This window comes from Aethina tumida, chromosome 5, assembly GCF_024364675.1.
Source record: "Aethina tumida isolate Nest 87 chromosome 5, icAetTumi1.1, whole genome shotgun sequence".
In the NCBI taxonomy this organism is placed as follows: domain Eukaryota; kingdom Metazoa; phylum Arthropoda; class Insecta; order Coleoptera; family Nitidulidae; genus Aethina; species Aethina tumida.
This window is the reverse complement of record NC_065439.1, coordinates 6163099-6177353: the sequence shown is the minus strand read 5'-3', so window position 1 is coordinate 6177353 and position 14255 is coordinate 6163099. Positions and strand designations below refer to the sequence as shown.

The following is a 14255-nucleotide window of genomic DNA, read 5'->3' as shown; positions in this document are numbered from 1 at the left end:
GAATGAAGTAGCTGGGGTGACAGAAGCAGCTTACGGGGAGGCTGTTTTAGCCTTAGCAGTAACTTTAGCAAATGACAACCCTGTGACCACTTGTTTGACTGCTTGGTTAATTTTATTAGGTTGAGGGACACTATTAGGTGCTAGGGAGTCTCTAGATTTGGGTGCTTGGGGGCACCCGCGGTGAGTAGCTCGATGCGCATCGGCGTTTGGTTCCATCAACAGATTTCTTACGGCATTCAGCCGAAATGTGTGATAGTGAGCAGAAGCTAATCACAAACTTTGCGGAGCAGTAGTTGGAGATAAGGCCAAATTTAAGGCATCGGCCACACTGGAGAACCACCAAGGATTTCCTCTTCGCTTCCATTGTTACAGAAAGATCTGCAACCGTACTGACGTCAAAAATTGAATTAGCGTACTCTGTGCGTTGAAGATGCACCGACATGAGTGGCCAGATGTTGTTGCCACGTCTCATTCGGTGCACATTAACAACGGGGAGTCCCTTGTTGGATAGTTCAGATTGAACTTGGTCCTCATGGACTGCTTGGTTAACTCCTCTAATGATAACTACTAAAAGTTTATCCTCTGGGTGCTGGTGGATATTATATGGAATCTTCTTAAGTTCTATCAATTTTGTGATCCGTCTATTATCAGTAACCCTCTCAGGGAATATTTTCATCCCTAAAGATGTGTTTTTAACTCGACGGTAACGGATATCATCACCAGCTAATTTCTGCTAAAGCTCTGGCCATACCGTGTGGTTGCGTACATGTATCGGCACAGTTTTTTCAACCGGGGCATCATCCTGTTCACAGGTGCCCTCTGAATCAGTGGATACAGAGATTAAGGGCGACTTAAGGGTACTGAGGGTTGTCAAGGAGCTGGAAGTGGCATCGGGCAACGATGAGGGGGAAGGAATATCCACAGACATTTCACAATCATTATTATCGGATCGAATAGTATGTGGCGAAATCTTGAGTTTCTTAGGGTTAGGTGGTGTACATGTAGAATCAGAAGGTTCTAGGGGAACAGCTGGGGAACTGTTCCTGACAACTGGCGAAACTTGGCTGTGCTTGGAAGCAGCAGCAGTTACAGAGGTAGCAAAGCTGCGAGATTGCTTATTTGCTTCAATTCCGCAAAAAGAGCAGCAATTTGACTGTTTTGGGACTCAACGTTGCCCTCTAGGGCTGCGATTATTTCCCGTTGAGCGGATATGATTTTCTTTTTTTGGGCATTATGCCCAAGACAAGGAGCACTATTCTACACTATCCTAATAATAGTCTATAGTCTAATTTTATACATACAGTTTGTAGGAGAACCCAATTCGCCCGATCGCAAACGAATTCTTGACAAGACACTAAACACTAAACAAATGTTTGTTGACACTGGTATCACTGATAACTGACTAAACTAGACAGTTGGAGAACGTCACTATGGCACTGGTTGCTATTAGCAGCAGAGTGAAAACACACGTCTGTTCACCATGACGGTTATGCGACGAATGACTGAACACCAACTAACATTGTTTAATGACTTGTTGTGTTTAGTATTCTAATGAAAATCATTATTAATAAACAGTTGGTAATCGTGCAATTGATTATACACCGCCACAACAATGACCACCTGATTGCTACTGAAGCACCTAGAGCTAATGGCCGAATTGAGCGATACGTTGCTACAGTGTTAACGTTGTTGACAATCGAAGTTAGAAATGGGTCAGAATGGACGAGTGTCCAAAAATCAACAGGGTTTTCACCACTGAGACTTCTAATAGGTGTCAATGTTAATTCCCTCGGCGTACGGTTATTGGCTACCGACCTAGAGAAACAAGATAACCTAATCAATCTTCAAGATAGACAAGTGGCATATGATAGGTTTAAGAAAAATTCTATTAACCATAAAATCGCGTTTGATGATAAAATGTGCCCACCTAAGGAGATCAATGTAGGCCATTTTGTACTAATTCAGCAACAAAACCCGAGGCTGAGCGGACTGGCTCCTGGGTTCAAAGGTCCATGTGAGGTGATAGGAGTCCTCCCACAAGATGGATTTGAAATTAGTTCCAAGCGCAAACAAGTTTTTCCAGTAGATAAGATAAGTTGTATGAAGGGGACTGGTCTAAAAATCAGATGAGCTCTGATGAAGACAGTGATGAAGGTGAGAAAATTATTTTTATTTCTTTCTTTTTTTTTTGTTTTGATACTGAGTCCTTGTACGTAGAACAAACCATTGGGATTTGTCACTGACTCCTTGTATGTGGAACAAACCAATGGTATGGTCCCTGCGTCCTTGTTTACGGGTGTCTGAGAGTAAAGAATGTTTTTGGTCTATTTGTGTGACTTTTATCTGCAAGGTTACTGAGTTCATATTTTTGAAACAAACCAAATTAAGAAAGAAATAGGTTGATTTAAAAGAACTTCCTATAAGATTTTAGTTTATTACTGCAATTGTTTTGTTTTAGAAGTATTGGAATCGGTACAGTTTTGATCAAAAGTACAATATTTAATGGTTGAAACCTATGATTTTATTTCAGTGACTGAAGAGATTAGCAAGATTACAGACGTATCCCGAGAACGGGATACAGATCAGGAGGGCTGTGTTAGAAATTAATTAATAATTGTTGTTGTTGCTGAGGTGCCATCTATGGACCACCGTCATTATTGTTTAATGACTTGTTGTGTTTAGTATTTTAATGAAAATCATTATTAATAAACCGTTGTTAATTGTGCAGTTGATTATACACAGCACTGAGTTACAGGAATCTGTTAAGTTCAGCGAATTTTACGTTCATGTTAACGTCAAGATGACGATCTACAGTGCCTGCATACAGCGCATGCGTTAATATGTGGTGTGAGCTGTGTACGACCGATGTGCAGCAGTAGTAATCTGATATTGTATTGTAAATTAGTCGTCTCGAAGTGTTTTATTTGATAGCAATCGTGCGTGGACGATTACATCAGAAGTGGGATTCTTCTCAAGTGCCTACAGGATACGCGTTTGAATTAATTCTGGATAGAGTAGGAGTTAAATGTAAGCGTTGTGAAATTTTCGTCGCCTTGTGTGGACAGGAACAGGACTGAAAAAAAAACAAAAATCTCTTTCTTTCTGTCTACTTGGCTATCTACAATGGATCAATCCGGAGAGGCAGAATCAGAGAATCGCCCTGGCTCATCTGGTGAGAATAACGAACATCGAAGTAATAGCGAAAGTGCGAATGATGCTGCTAATTTTCAAGGTTGTTTGGAACTGTTTTTTACGCAGTTAGCGGAGGCAACCCAGTCTACATCCCAAATGCACATTGAAGCCAACCGTTTGCCTAGTTTTCAATAGGCGCGGTTTAATCCTGATGACAGTAACTATTCTATGGAAGAGTGGTTATGTGACGTTAATGAAGTGCGAGCTAAAACTAAATTAGATCATTTGATAATACTAAAAGTTGGAGAGGCATTGCAAGGAAAAGCTCGTAGATTCTATGAAAATTGGAGACCAAGAACGAGGAACTGAAATACTTTCAGGAAGATTTAATAACGGCGTTTCGTCCAGACCACGAAAATTACCACACCAAATTGTTACGCGCAGTGAATATGAAAAGTTCAGATTTCAGTAGCATAACGAAATATGGAATTGAAAAAGTGCGAAGCCCGTACAGATACTATCCGCAATTGCCATGGGACAGTGTGCTTTCGCCAGTTGTAGGAAGTATCAGCTCAAGTGTGATTCGAGAGAGTATACGACTGCATCAACCAAAGAGCCAAAAAGAACTTATTCTACTGCGACAATATGAATCAGAAATGGAAGAACCGCCGCATAAACAACCCAGGTTTAATAAAAACCGTTTTGACGGTAAATGCCATTCGTGCGGTCTTACTGGTCACAAAAAGTATCAAGTACCAAGTCAGACGCGCCTTTGACTGACTCTGGTGTAGATAACAAATGGTCCAGTACAAATGAGTGCACCTTTTGCAAAAAAGAACATACTGAGGACAAATGCTTTAAAAAAAGTAACCTAAAACATAATATTCATTGTATTAGAGAAAATTAGTGCAGAGTTATGCCTACGGCATTCATATCAGGTACCACGAAATTTAATTACATTGTGGACTCAGGTTCTGATATTTCTGTCATTCATCAGCATGTGGTTAAAAAGGTTGGCTCAAATGTAGTCATCTCAAGTAAGCTACTCCAAGGATTTGGATATGATACAATCAATTCTATTGGCATGAGCAAATTATATGTGGAACTTCAAGAAATTACAGTGGATGTCGAATTCATGATTGTACCCCATAACACGATTCCCGGAGTCGACATTATAGATTGGGATGTAATTAATCGGCTTAAGACCGCAACCACAGGTTGTGAAGAGAAACTATGGCTTAGATCTTCAACTTCAAACTCCACTAAAAATTCATTCACCGTAAAGCGCAAAAATTGACGTCAGGATTGAACGAGCAAAGACAGATGGAATTAGAACAATTAATTAAATCTTAGCAAGAAGAAAAACTCGAGACTGTGACCACAGGAAAACATTTGAGAAAAAATGTTGTGTGCCTCAAACAGGGCGACTGCAAGTAATAAACTCATACCATGACGATGCAGCGCACATTGGGTTTGACAAATCTATCATTCGGATGAGAGAAGAGCTGAATTGGCCAAGGATGGGAAAATGTTTGAAGAAGTATGTGCAAAACTGTAGATCCTGCACCATTGGGAAGTCACATTTAGGTCGAAAGGATGGCCTCTACCAAAATGGTGAAAACACCAATAAAATACTTCAAGTTTGGCATATAGATCACGCTGAACCACTGGTGAAATCAACCGGTTGTACCAAAGTATTGGTAACAGTGAATGCTTTCTCGAAATATTCAAAAATGTTCCAACCAATTAAGAGCAAAACAACTGAATGTTCAATTGACGTGTTAAACAAGCTTTTCAGAAAAATAGGAAAACCAGCGCAAATAGTAGCAGATCGAAGACGAGCATTCACATCGACAACATAAATTTGCATCTCATAGCAACGGGTGTCCCTAGGCCAGGTCGAACAAATTATGAGAACACTGTTTAACCTAATGAGAAGTATTTTATCAGACGAAAAAGAACACAAATGGACTTCCGTCCTACCACAGATAGTATGTGTACTGAATGAAACTGTAAATTCGACAATGGGTGTTACACCAAATGCCCTTATGTTTAGTACGAAACAGAGATGGAAGAATGAAGAAGAGATTCTAAAAGGAATTCCTAGTAACAGTGCAGTTGACTTGAAAATTGTTAGAAAACAAGCAACAAAGAAAATGGCCAAAAGTCAAAAAAGAAGTTAGGAGAAAATGTTTATCGAGAAAAGGCTAAAAAGGCAGAACTTTTTAAAGTAGGAGACCTAGTTGTCGTCCAGAATACACAATTGGCTGGTTCTGGCAAGTTGAGAAATAAATATCAGGGACCTTTTGTTATCCAGAACCTGTTGTCTAATGAAAGATACGTATCGAAACGGAAAAATGGTCATTCTAATGTAACTCGAGTGGCTGCTCACGAGTAACTAAGATTGTGGTTTGGAAATTAAAATGCTCAGGTATGTTGTCAATGTTTTGGACGTTAAATGGTCAGGACCTTAAATGGTCACGGTATTTTATGTTGACAATGTTTTGGACGTTAAATGGTCAGGACCTTAAATGGTCACGGTATTTTATGTTGACAATGTTTTGGACCTTAAACGGTCAGGACCTTAAAAGGTCACGGTATTTTATGTTTACAATGTTTTGGACTTTAAATGGTCACGGTATTTTATGTTGACAATGTCTTGAACCTTAAATGGTCAGGACCTTAAATGGTCATGGTATTTTATGTCGTCAATGTTGTGGACCTTGAATGGTCATAAATTTGTGTATATTTTGTTTTCTTAGGTTAGAGAGGCCGCTTTTCAGCAGGATGGCCGTGTTAACGTCAAGATGACGATCTACGGTACATGCATCGACGCATAGGTTAATATGTGGTGTGAGCTGTGTACGACTGGTGTGCAGTGCACACTGTGCACTAGCAGTAGTCTGATTTTGCATTGTAAATGACAGAGTCGAATAAATTAGTTGTCTCGAAAAGTGTTTTATTTGATAGCAATCGTGCACTGACGATTACATCTATATATACGAATTGCAGGTATGTTTACCTGGAATGTGAACTCTACAGACCCTGGAGATTCAGGTGGTTAAACGAGAGTCTTCTTTACTTCTAACCTTCTAAATAATTTGGATTAATAAACAAATTTTTTGTTCTTAAACAATTTATTTTATCTCTTCCATAATTAAGTATACATACACAAAACACTTAAATCTGCTACTAGTGTCATGGCGTAACTCATCAAATAACGTTTTTGCAACTTTTCTTTTGAATTTTAATTTTTTGGAAGTTTCATGAAACGAAGGATTATGTAATTTCGGATCCATGAATAGATTCCTCCTTGCTGTAACGGGTTCAAGTTTTCTAGAGCGAAGCAGGTACTTTTAAAGAAGTTAATTAATTAGAAAATTACACCTTACAATATTAAAAAAACACGATGATCGGTTCAATTTTTCATTCATTATTCATAATTTGTGTAACCATAGAAAGTGATTACCAAAATCACACACGAAAAAGTTGTTGTGAATTTTTTTAACGGTTTAAAATAAAACATTGCACATAATATTATCTATTTATGCATTTTTAACAATATGAATATGATATAGGCCTTTTAGTTAATTATTGTATTTTAATATTCCAATTGGTTTCAGCCGATTATGAAATATTTGATGAACATTTGTCCCAGTTATTTTTTCATGATACATATCTATAATGAATTATTTTTATATATCATTTAAATTTAACGGAGCAAACATGGGTCGTGCGAAAAATTACTCATTCAATGCAAATGCATTAAAATATTCCAAATGTGTCATTGTTACAATTTTAAGGAAACAACAAATGAAGTTATCTTCTTTATCTTGTTTAGTGAAGAAATAAAAATAAATGTTTATGAATCTGATGGAAAACATTATGTTAAATGGGGAAAAAATGTATAGTGTATAAGTATATAATTCTGAAAACACAATATAAACTGTGAAGCACGGCGGTGGAAATACTAAAATGTAGCTTTTTTTCCTTATTCTGGTGTGTACGTTATACTGAATAAAAAAGGATTTATAAAAATAATTATGTTTACCATGGCATGATAAATATGCCTTTAAAGTAGAAGAATAATGATCTAAAATACAGAACTCAAATAGTAAAGCAGTGGTTCGTAAAGAACATAATATAATAAAAAGTTTTCGTTTAACATTTAAATTAAACACAATATATGTTTTTCAAAATATCTATATACAATAATAATATTTAAAATCAGTTCAATCAAATAAATGCTACAAGCTTTTTCTCTTTTAGTTTTTATTAACCTGAACTAAATTGTTATTATTATCATTGAACTAGTCGTTATGTAAAATTAATTAATTAATTAGAGGTCATTTTATAATTCTATTGTCACACCCGTGACTTATTGAGGGTTGGGGAGTAGCTCAGACACAGACACCAGTACAGAATAAATATAATTTTATTCATATCTTGTCTGACTTACAGTAACAAGTAAGGGACCATCTTCAGGGCTGCTCTAGGGGTTGAATGGTATTCACCGGGCGACTCGTGACCTGTGTTGTAGTTCACACACTTCTGTTACTTGATCTTCGTCGCACTTTTATTTATGGTCTGATATTACAAAACATTACGATGGTTTATTGACACCTAGTAAAGCATGACCCAGATATTCCGCTGAGTCTTGGCAAGTCAGCGGAATATATTGGTGCTGACAATGCCAATCACGACATTATGCGAAAGCAATAATCGCACTAGGGGCGATGTTTGTTTGTTGATGCTTACGATGAAGGATTATTTATGTGTCCTATCGTCCCTATGTGACATGTCCCCCCGGCATCCTAAAGTTGGCCCCCAACTTTAAACTTCTATCCTATGTTGACAAGGTCCATATCACGTAATCACAAGATTATAAGTCCTTTCACACTAATTCCTCTTGTAGTGCCTGTGCCTCCGCCCATCTTGTGGCGTAATCCGTTGCTATGATTATTACGGTGTTTCCTTTTTTGCTCTTTCGAAATGGTCCCAATATGTCGATCCCTACTCTTACGAATGGTGTTTTCACCGGTATGGGCTGTAAGAGTCCTGCGGGTTTCTTTCCTTCTAGCCCCTTCCTCGCTTGACATTCTGGACATCCCTTGAACTTTTCTACATCTTTGCTTAAGGTTTCCCAGTAGTATCTAGTTCTTATTTTATGTAGCGTTTTTGCTACTCCTAGATGTCCTGACAGTGGTTCCGAATGGTGAGAATGCAATATTTCTCCCACTAGGTGTTCCGGGATAACCAGCAAATTTTCCTGGCCTGTTGACATAGAGTTGATTTTGTATAGTACGTTATCCACCAACCGAAAGTTTTTTGCTCTTTTTGCTGTTCCTATAGGGCTGTTTGACGGATCCTCTATTGCTGATATGATCTCTTTCAGTCCAACATCCTTCCGTTGTTCTTGTGCCAGGTCCGTAGGCATAAGTAAAAACGTTAGGATGTCGTCGATGTTTTCCTCTGCTTCTTCTGGTGTTAGGACCTGGTTTCTAGATAGGCAGTCCGTATCTTGGTGTTTAGCGCCACTTTTGTGTACGATCGTGTAATCGTACTCGGAAAATTTTAGTGACCATCTCGCTAATCTTCTCTGGGATCCTTCAATGACCTTATCCAACATAGCGTGTGGTGAACACGAATTATCTTTACTGGTCTTCCGTATATCAGATGTCGCAGCGTGCCCATATCGCTGCTAGCCCTTCCAGTTCCGGGATTGTGTAATTCTTTTCCGCCTTGGACAGACTTCTGCTGATGTATGCTATTGGTTGTTGGTTCTGATCTTCTCCTTTTTGTAGTTAAACAGCACCTATTCCTAACTTGCTAGCATCCACATGTAGTTCCGTACCTTCGTTTGGGTTGAAATGTTACAGGACTGGTGCAGACAAGAGTTTCCTTTTTAGGGTTTGAAAAGTGTCCACATGCTCCTCCAACCAGTTGAATTTGCCATCCTTTTTTTGTTAACTCGTGTAGCGGTCTTGGGGTCGTGGCGAAGTTATGGACGAATTTTCGATAAAAGTTGCAAAGTCCAAGGAAGCTCTGGATCCCCTTGACATTATTCGGCCTAGGGAACTCTCGTATTGCTTGGAGCTTTGCGGGGTCTGGGAGTATTCCTTCTCTGCTCACTATGTATCCTAATGGTTTCACCTCTTCTTTAGCATAAGAACATTTACTGGGCTTAAGGGTGAGTCCTGCTTTTCTCAGACGCTGGAAAACTTTTTCCAATTTCTGTAAGTGTTCCTTCAGTGTTCTACTGAACACTACGATGTCATCCAGGTATATTAATACGTCCTTCTACTTCATACCCTCGAATACTTTATCGGCTAATTTTTGGAATGTTGCCGGTGCGTTGCACAGTCCAAAGCTTAGGACATTGAACTCGTACGAACCATGTCCTTGCGCTACGAATGCTGTATACTGCTTTGATTCTTCTTCCAGCGTCACCTGCCAGTTACCACTAAACATGTCTAAGGTAGTAAAATACTTTCCGAGGTATGTGAACATAAATGTATTATCGATGACTGGGATTGGGTATGATGATTTTTTGGTGACGTTGTTCAATTTCCTGTAATCCACGCAAAATCTTGTGGAACCGTCTTTCTTCTTTACTAATACTACTAGGCTGGCCCACGAGGAATGGCACGGATGGATTATATTGTGATCCAACATCTCCTTAATTTGTTCGTCTATGATCTGTCTTTCCTTCGGAGGCGACTTTTTATGGGCTCCGAGTTTTCTACTTATATTCGATGCTTCGTTAAATTTGTCATTCCCATGTCTTTTGTGGCTTTGGAAAACACATCATTGTATGCCGTCAGTAAGTCCTCTAATTTATGTTTGAATTCTCCTTCCTGCAAATGATCCAAGTTGTGATCTTCTGACGTCACCCTGTCGTCACCTTATATTTTCTTCGAAGTCGTCTCTTTGTGAAGAATTTATCGGTTTCCTGGAAGTTGTACTTTTTCATATTTACCCTTCATCTGTCCTCCAAGTTTAGTTTAATGCGTTTCGTCTTGCCAGCCTCCAAGTACATATCCTCCTTAACCGTTACTCTAATACTATAACGGTCTGTATTTTGTTTATTTGATTTTTCCTTTGTTGTGCATTTTGTATCCAGTTTTCCCATTTGCGTAATATCTTCTTCGACGGTCTCTTTTTTCTGTGCTCCTATACTCATAGTTAAGCCTAGTGTTCCTATGTTTATAGTATCTTGTTTCAGATTGATGGCGACATGGTTTTCTACCAAAAACTCCATTCCTAAAAGAAGCGGGTATGTCAGCTGTTTAATTACGTTGGCTACACAGGTCATTTCTCTTCCCCCAATTTGTATCTTGATTTCTGCTTTTCCAAAAACTGGGATTCTCTTACCGCCTGCTACCAACAATGGTCCTTTTCCACTACTGTCGAAATTTTTGACAACCTCTGCCGATACCACATTCCTTTCTGCTCCTGTATCCACGATTGCTGATATTTTTGCATTGTTTATTATGCAAGGTATGGTTAAGATGTTGTATTGTTTTCTGTCGCCACACCCTCTATTCGCGAGGACGACGGAGGGTTCTAGTTGTGTCGTCTGCTTCCATTTGGGTGTTGATAACTTTGGTGCGGGTTATAGTTTTCTGGACAGGAGACGGCATAGTGACCCACCCTGTTGCATCTGAAACAGCGTGGTCTTCCATCGATGTTCCGTGTTCTTGGCGTTGGTACATAGTGTCTGTCTTGTAGTCTTGTCTGTCTAAATGATTTTTAATAAGTTATTGTAATTGTAGGTACTATAGATGGCATACTTTTTGTGTTAAAAAATATATACTTTAAAAATAAAATGACATAAATATATAGGTGGTATTGCACTATTTGTTAATGTTGTTTGTAGTTTAGCAACGAAAGTAGTAATAAAACAAACGAATAAGATTTAATGAATCGGTTTGATCAGTGTGTTATTTGTGACAGTGACTAAAGAATAAGGTATGTAATTCATCAGTTAAATTAATCTTTTTAATAGTTAATTAAATTTCAAATTTGGGCAATAATAGGTAATGTTTTGGCTTATTAATTTGACATTAACTGGAAAATGGTTTTTATTTTTACAATTAAATATTTAACATAGTTTTATCTCTCAATACAACACAATTTCTTCGAGGTAACAATTTATGGAAATATTTCCGGCGCAGTTTACGTTAATTGTGGACGTTTCGAAATTATTAATAGTGCTGCCTTCGTTTATTTTAATTTCGAAAGGAACTTTAATTAATGCGGATTTACACCGTCCAGTCTCTATTTATTACTAGCTGTACCCGCGACTTCGTCCAGTATAAAATTAAGCAGTTCTGTTTCGATTTTAGCATATACGTCAACTAAGTATTGATTAAATAATTGCGGCTCAGGTAGCAGTTGAATAGAGTTCAAGCGTACTTTTCCAGATGAACAACAAATGTCTTTTGACTCTTCTTTCCACCTTAACGCTTTACATTAGTTACAACATACATTCATAGGGCCTATCTCAGAAACAGCAGAATAATTTATTTGGGCATCATAATTGAACCCACTGATGTTTTTCTCGCCGAAATTGAACAACGTCACCAAAAAATCATCATACCCAATCCCAGTCATCGATGATATACTCACATACCTCGGAAAGTATTTTACTACCTTGGACATGTTTAGTGGTTACTGGCAGGTGAAGCTGGAAGAAGAATCAAAGCAGTATACAGCATTCGTAGCGCAAGGACATGGTTCGTACGAGTTCAATGTCCTCGACTCGTTACAAGTTTCGAGGATCCGCTCCCGCGTTGTTGGAGTATTTACGGTTTCCCTACTAGGTGATCGGGACAATCTTGAACTTCTTTCAAAGGGGTTTTGCGGTACGCCAATTTCCGTGCTGCGATATTTCGGTGAGAACTGTTCCTTGTCTGTATTCGTTTGAACTGTTATTTTCAAAGCTGCTGAGATGGCTCGGGTTACTACTTTGTTTGCCATAAAAAAGAAATGTTAAGTACAGACCAGGAAAGAAAGGTTAGATTGTGCGAGTTCGCATTGTTTGTGAAGCGCTGCTGCTCCTGCTGGAACCTAAATTACTATTTTCCCTGTAAGAAAAACAACACAACCACAATTTTCCTACGGGTGTGCCGGCCGGGAACTAATTATGAGGAATTAGCCCTAACCGAAACCTTAGGCGCCTCCACCACATGTCATACCCGTGACTTATTGGGGGTTGGGGAGTAGCTCAGATAAACACCAGTACAGAATAAATACAATTTTATTCATATCTCATGTAGAAAAAAACACATTAAAAATTGTCTAACTTGCAGTAACAAGTAAGGGACCATCTTCAGGGCTGCTCTTGTAGTTGTAGTTCACACACTTCTGTTACTTGATCTTCGTCGCACTTTTATTTATAGTCTGATATTACAAAACATTACGATGGTTCATTGACACCTAGTAAAGCATGACCCAGATATTCCGCTGAGTCTTGGCAAGTCAGTGGAATGTATTGGTGCTGACAATGCCAATCACGACATTATGCGAAAGCAATAATCGCACTAGGGGCGATGTTTGTATGTTGATGCTTACGATGAAGGATTATTTATGTGTCCTATCGTCCCTATGTGACACTATAAAGTACAAATGTTTAACATTTACCAGAAATTTTATTAATCTGAACTAAATTGTTATTATTATTATCATTGAACTATTTATTAATAAATTAAAAATAAATTATTCACACTCACTTTAATTAAATTAACTCTTAATAATTCTGTAAAATATTTGAAAAAGTATATAAAAGATATTTTCTCTTTTGGTTCTCATTGACTTAAATTGTTATTATTAATAATATTGAACCAATCGTGCTGTGGAATTAATATAGTCTACACCAAATTTATTCTAAAAATACTAATGTTTGATATTTACCAGCAATTTTATAATTGAATATTATTTTCCATATATATATATATATATATATATATATATATTAGTATTGTTTATATATATATATAAACAATACTAAAAACTGCATGCGGATCCACGTCAGTCGCCTTTCGATTCGGTAACCGATACGTGCCGAACGTAGTGAACGAAAACGAGCACTCCAAAATCATCATCCTAACCTAGACCCGGAAATGTCAGTTTGCCGAATGGCCACACCACGAAGTATAGATATAAGGAGTCCGAACGTAATGTTAAATAAATGGTAGCATTTTAGGGGACAAAAAGAATCTTTTGCCGGTAGAGCGCGCCAGTTTCGAAGAAGTACTCGTTTAAATCTTTACGCGGGTAATCTTGTTGATACTGACAGCTCTGAAAATATTATTTCGAAAAATGTGAAGTAAAATGTAAGTTTCAGGAAATTTTGAATCAAACTATATTATTAAAAAAATAAATTAATGTTATCAACAGGTTTTTAAGAATTAAAATTATAGTTTATTTTTTGTCTCTACGTGTAAAAATAATATACCAGCACAATCTTGTGAGCATCTACAAAAATAAAAAACAAAGGACCAATGCAATTTTTAACTTAGTATTTGAGATCTTATTTGTCAGAGAGTGATTGTATTATTTATTATTGATTAATTAATGTGTCTGTGTTTATATTTACTTTTTCTTATCATAGCCAGTTCCACTACAAAAAAAGGTTCTTTCCAAATCGCTCATTAATTGTGAAACACAATCCATTGAAGAGATATTCACACCCATATCAATCGGAATATTTGTTTTTGCATTGGTAATCTATAACATAGTAATAATTTCAGTGCTATTCAAGTCATTAATTCTATTTCAGCTTCTTACTGTAACTTTTAAATTTATATCAATTTTTGCATGACAAACTAGTTCCAATTTCGAATTTACATATGATAAAGAAATATTCGCATTTTTAATTATCCAACTCCAATTTTTTCTAGTGGTTGAGCTTCCAGAGTTTTCTTTATGAAATGAAAAGAAAACTTCTCAGGCTCATTGATTGTCTCAGGCTCATTCGTTGTCTCAGGCCCAATTACTTCGTTTAGAGGTTCATTAACAATACTTGTCTCAATAGCATGTAAGCTACAGTCACTAACTACATCCTCGATAATTATATCAGAAGTATTTAGAGAAACATCATCTGATAGCAAGCTCACATT

General features: G+C 37.5%; 1 protein-coding gene across 2 annotated transcripts in view; it reads left to right on the top strand.

Annotated features, from left to right (window-relative positions):
- Positions 1–14255, top strand: part of LOC109606566 (histone H2A) — a 31678-nt gene that overhangs the window by 9537 nt on the left and 7886 nt on the right. The window contains exon 1 of one of the 2 annotated variants that reach the window (XM_049967262.1): positions 10965–11103. The exons of the other annotated variant lie outside the window; for it this stretch is intronic. The gene's annotated coding sequence lies outside the window, so the exon portion shown is untranslated. Of the gene's footprint in view, positions 1–10964; positions 11104–14255 lie in introns of those variants that run through there. 2 annotated transcript variants of the gene reach the window in all.